Below are 6000 nucleotides of genomic sequence, written 5' to 3'. Positions count from 1 at the left end.
AGCATTGTTGCTTCAGCCTTCCTGTCCAGCAGCTCACACTCCATCTTATATCAGTCAAATCCAAACCAAGGTTCAACAATGTGTCACCTCTGCAGTGTTACAGTTCACAAACTGCTTGCCTCTAACCCAAAATCAAACAAACTATCTTGCCAGCTTTCCCCAGACTTAAAACATCTCATGTGCTTCTCAGAACTAATGATAACAGGTTTCATTATAACCACATTTAAAGGCAGTTTGACATTATAATCTCAAACATTTCTCTCTGTTTCCAGGTTGTTTAAACACTTTTTTAAATCATATTTTTGTGTGTCAGTCAGTAATAAGTGATACAATATTCTATAAGAAAACCATGAGCTGAGATTTTGATGATTGTGACTCTCGTGCGTTCTCTCAAAGCTCTTCCTAAAAAGAAAAAAAGAAGAAGTTTTTTTCTTTCATTGTTATAGCTCTGTTCTCTCACCCTCATCCCATAAAGACTGTGTGAGGTGAAGAAATGGTCATGTCATCACTGTGAACTGTGTAAGTTCCCCATAAAACAGGCTTATAAGCAAAAAGGAAACTGCTTCGGGAGAGGGAGAGGTGAACTGTAACTAAGTCAAATGTTCCTTTTTCTCTCATAGTTTATGGTTTGTTATGGCAGCAAAAACAAACCAGATGCTGGATGGTCTGGCTTCCCAGCAGCAGAGAAGGAGTGGCATTGTTCCCCTATTGTTTATAGATTTGGATGAAGGATGGCAATTTCTTGCTTAGTCGTGGGTCCAGGGTGGGGCCCTAGTAACGATCTGTGCAAGGTAATATGGACCACTGATCTTCTATCTTGGTCTTGGTCTGGCCTGACACCAAGGACCAGTTTGTCTTGGAAGACACTATCTGGGGCAAATTTCTCCTGGATAAGGTGAGATGTTTCGGGCAGGCCTGACTGGGAGCCAACCCAGGGCATTATATCTTTTGGCTGATATGGGAACGCCTCAGCATCCACCCCCAGAAGAGCTGGAGGAGGTAGCAGATGAGGGTCTGGGTATCATTGCTTAGACTGCTGCTCAGTGACCTAAAACAATGGATGGATGAATGCTAAACCCAGTAATAAAAATTTATATTACACTTTTTGAGAAAGCAAACAACAGCTCTGTGTGATATGAAAAAGATAATAAATGGTTGAGAATGAGTGTATTATTTGAATTTTAATATGTTGATTGTTTGAGCTGATGCACAAATAAGAAACAGGTTGAGTAGACTCCAACAAAAATGCAGGCCCAAACTTTGAGCCTCAAGGCCATAAAAACAGATTTCACAATTAATTGCCGTGTAAGCTTAACAATGGTTACAATTCACCATTAACAAGGTTTTTAAAAAACCCGTGAATCCTCAGAGACACATTTGAGAGCTGAAAGTACAGAGTAATGTAGCGTTCATTTGAGGTCATTTCTGTGGGAAGAAAATCCCTGTGGACAGACCAGTCATCCATAAAAGTTCTTGGATTAAACCCTCCCATAACCACTGACAGCAGTAGTTTCATCTTTGGGGCCATCAGTTTGATTACCAGCATGAAAGAGCTCTTAGGTTTGGACCCAAACTTAGTCCTAATTGCACGCTTATGTTTGACTCATGCATGAATACTCCTATAACCCCCGTTGTGACTCTGTTCTGCACGCTGTCCTGCTGTTAAATTTCACGCAAACAGCAAAAACAAAATGCTCTTTATGTTGAACTTGCTTCATAGCTCAGACCAGAGGACCACTGCAGTAATGAACATGGAGCAAGGCGATGAATTAGAAATGACTGAAGATACACAAGAGCTAAATGCAGCTGTGCACACCCCAAAATACTGGATGAACTCAACAAGCATGTCAGGAGAATGATGCAACATGATAATCCTTAAGTTTTTAGTTTTTTTTATAGAGTCTTTGCTTTGACGGTGATCAAAATGGTGAGAAATAACCAAAACGTACAGCAGAAAAAGAATTTTGGGAATCAATTTGAGATATTTTAACATTTTGTTATGGTGCAGGGCTCTTCTCCCTAGTTAGTCTTTGTTACACTTCATTCAGACTGGTATCTTTGTGTGTGGCTGATGTCTTTTTATTGTATTAAAGCCAATATTTTCATTCTTTATTTCACTGAAATGACCCTTTACAGTTTCTTTGTTTGGTTTCAAATATTTTGGCTCAGTAAGGTTTCTTTTAAATTTTTAATTCAGTATAAAACATTTGGAAGCTTCTTTGTCACAGCCACTTTAGGAATCTTTTTGTTTTCAGGCGTCCTGTTTGTTGTATGTAGAGAATCCCTGTGAGTACCTTCATACTGGAAAGACTACAGCGCCCTCAGCTGTTGGATGGCAGGTGATGCAGTTTACAGTGCTTTATGAAGGTACTTTCGAATAATCACAATCAGAATCAGAAAGGGTTTTATTGCCAAATGTTGAGCGGGTTTACAACATTAGGAAATTGCTGCGGTGCTTCAGTGCAAACATACTGTTATAAATACTGTTATAAATTAAGCTTAAATGGACATGAAAATAAAAATGAGAATAAGAATTAAAAGTGCTAAGTAGATAGATAGATATATACATGATATATACATGAGTGCAGGTGGTGATCAGTGCCAAACATGGAATGATGCAGTGAACACAACGTAGGGTCATGTGTTAGTGGTGGGAACAGTCATAAGGTTATTGTTCATGTGTCCAACAGCAGAGGGGAAGAAACTGTTCTTATGGCGAGAGGTTCTGGTGCGAATGGACCGGAGCCTCCTGCCTGAGGGAAGCAGGTCAAACAGACTGTGTCCAGGGTGAGAAGGGTCAGCTGAGATCCGAGCTGCACTCCCCAGTGTCCTGGAGGTGTACAGGTCCTGCAGAGATGGGAGTCTGCAGCCAATCACCTTCTCAGCAGAGCGCACAACACGCTGCAGTCTCTGTTGTTCCCTGATAGTGGCTCCAGTGTACCACACGGTGATGGAGGAGGTGAGGATGGACTCGATGATTGCAGTGTAGAACTGCATCATCGTCTGTGTTGGCAGGTTGAATTTCTTCAGCTGCCTCAGGAAGTACATCCTCTGCTGGGCTTTCTTAATGACGGAGGTGATGGTGGGCTCCCACTTCAGGTAATAAGTCAATCATCCCCTTTTTGAGGCCAGGAAGAGACACACAATACTTGGACGGTTTTGTCAATTTCAGATCTTGAAATTTCGAATTAGGCATATCAAAAGCTCAACTTATTAACTCAAAATTCTGAGTAAATACCTCAAAGTAGGACCCAAAATACCCAGTAGGAGTTCAGTTAGACTTGACCAATAACAGCGTCCCCTGCCCTGTGGTTGGTGACGCTGTTATTTGTCATTAATCCTTCACTACAACTGTCAAAGCACCAAATGTGGGAAAATCTCTTGGAATCATGGTTTTTCATCCCTCAGGCAGACAGTCTAGAATAAATCGGCCACAAAGGCGTCTCAAGAAACTTTATTTTTAACCTCTCAGCTCCCAGTCTGGACTCAAGAGACAGACACCCTCTCTTCTTTAAAGATTAGGCTTTAAACTTTCCTTTTTGACAAAGCCCATAGTTAGGGTTGAATCAGGTGACCCTGAATCTTCCCATAGTTACCCTGCAATAAGCCCAGGCTGCAAGGAGCTTCCCATGATGCACTGAGTGCTTCTTCTTCACTGGCCTCCTTAATCATTAGTTATTATTCATCTCTGGTTCTCTTCCATAGCGTATCTTTTGTCTGTCTTCCTCCCGTAGCCCCTAACCAGTCACAGTAGATCACAGTAGATGGCCAACCCTCCTTGACCCTGCATCTGTTGGAGGTTTCTTCCTGTTAATTTACCAACCAAACCCTTTGAGTTAAGGAAAAACTTTGATCTCAAACCCAGAAATTTTAACTTGTGTTGGGCTTTTTTTTTTTTTTTTTTTTTTTACAATGGCACAAATGACCTTACATGCAAGAAACAAAAGAAATATTTAAAAATGATTTATGATTACATGCCAGATTTGGCGCCATTTGACCAAACTGACAAACAAGTCCCGCCTATGTCGTCGGTCCCTGGGGGCTCCACACAGGGTTCCTGATTGGAGCATTCAGCTGTTTGTCAGTGTTCCTTCAAGATGGAATTAGCGGCAAACTCTCCAAAACCTACGTCAAAATATAATCTGTCGTTGCAGCTAAACAGGAAATGACGGAAAAGAAGGCCTCTGCATTCAAAATAAAAGCCAGTTAAAGCAACATTTCATCAGACGTTAAACCAACATACTTATAATAAAATATAAAAACATAAAAAGCAATTAAAGACAAAATAAAAAGTTACAAATTCTTATAAATAATATATAAAAGTTAAATATACACTTTTAAGTCTGCTTTTGAATGTAAGCATAGTTGTAATTGCTCTGAGGTCAGCAGGTGGCTTGTTTTAAAAGTACCTGAATGCATCCTGAGCACTAATTTTCTGAGATCTGCTTTGGGAACAGTTAAAAGATTTGCAGCCGATAACCTGCTACAACATAAACAAATCAGCGCCTCAATTGTTTTCAAGCTTCAGCTGACATTACCCCCCCCCCCCCCCCCCCCCACCCTTGATATTCACTCACACTAATAGATACACAGTATGCTCACAGAAGATGATTTTCATAGGTTAAAAAACAAAACAAAACCCTGTAAGACAAGGAATATGTATAAACACCAATGATGCTTTTCCAAATCCTCATCACTCTGTGCATCCGACAAACACACAAGTAGAGTGGTAGAAAGCAACGCATCAGTCATGATATAAGCAGTCGTGAGTTTGAATTATGTTTGTGTATGCTCTGCCGTGTTGAAAGAAAACCTGTTTGTTGGACTTATTTACTGATCAGACAATGATCTTTACTAAAAATCATGCAAATGTTAAACCTACTGTATTATTACTGTATCACTACTGAGAAATAAAATAATAAAATGCATGTTTTAGAAAATCAATTTTACAATACAAAAGCATGAATGAATAAATAAATAAATTAAAAGTTCAATGCTCTAAATGTATTTATAATATCAGACAAAACATTAGATAACTGAAGCTGACAGGTCTGTCATCAGCGTATACACAGGAGCTGTGATAGAACGTGATTTAAGAAAACGAGATTAGAGATGTAAATGTATACAAGAGATAAAACAAACCCCTTCAGTGCAACGTGGTCGTTTTATTTTGAAATTCTAAATCGGAAACACATTTTAAACTTTTTCGGTAACTTGACCCAAAGGCTGAAGTCAGGAGGTAGGAGTTTTTTCCCCCTCCCTCCTTCTCCTCCCAAACTTTTCTTACCTCTCCTGAAGTTATGACAAGCCTCAGTGTGACTGGACGGAGGGCAGCCACAAGGTAAGACAGCAGTGCCCGAGGGGGTCCATGGCTGTATTGATTAGCTGATTATTACTAATCGAGCCTCTGGCCAAAGTAGTTGTGTCTTATTAAACAGAGGCTGCTGCAAACTGTTCCAGTGGATTATTGATAATGTCTGATTTTGTGTTTGCCTCTGGAACCTTATATATAATATATACATTTTAAAATTATTTTAAATGCTCCCTTTTTTAAATTTAGAGTCTACTCAGACTCTATTTAGGTTTTACTGAACTGTCTGAGTGGATGTGGTTTGTACTGGCTCCCTCGCCACTAATTTGGCAAACTGAAAATAGTTTTTGTTTCCCAAACAGGGCTTTTCTCCCACCACTGCATTTGCTATGAGAACCATTCACTTTAAAGCTGTGTTTTATTGCCTGCGGCTGTCTCACATTAGAAATGACAGGATTTAGGTCAGTGTTCGTGATATCTTTTGTGGTTTTCTTGTTGTGTTGTTGTTGTTGTTGTTATTGCTGTTGCTTTGACTTGTCAAACCTCAGACGAGCCACTTCAGTGCGCATCTCCTTTTACACCTCTTCCTGCAGGACACACTGCAGCTTCTTCACATGTGAAGCAAACTAAATGTAGCTTCAGTAAAGAAGGGAACATCTTTCTGTGCCAGACATTGTTGTGGGAGGGGT

General features: G+C 40.0%; 1 protein-coding gene across 2 annotated transcripts in view; it reads left to right on the top strand.

Annotated features, from left to right (window-relative positions):
• Positions 1–5210: 5210 nt before the first annotated feature.
• The window catches only part of kank3 (KN motif and ankyrin repeat domains 3), a 46347-nt gene continuing 45557 nt past the window's right edge, over positions 5211–6000 (top strand). For both annotated transcript variants that reach the window (XM_082505200.1, XM_082505199.1), the window contains exon 1: positions 5211–5341. The gene's annotated coding sequence lies outside the window, so the exon portion shown is untranslated. The remainder of the gene's footprint in view (positions 5342–6000) is intronic.

The sequence above is a fragment of the Aulonocara stuartgranti genome (assembly GCF_965226115.1).
Source record: "Aulonocara stuartgranti genome assembly, chromosome: 15".
NCBI lineage: Eukaryota > Metazoa > Chordata > Actinopteri > Cichliformes > Cichlidae > Aulonocara > Aulonocara stuartgranti.
The sequence above is the reverse complement of the archived record's forward strand: the minus strand, read 5'-3'. Positions and strand labels throughout refer to the sequence as shown.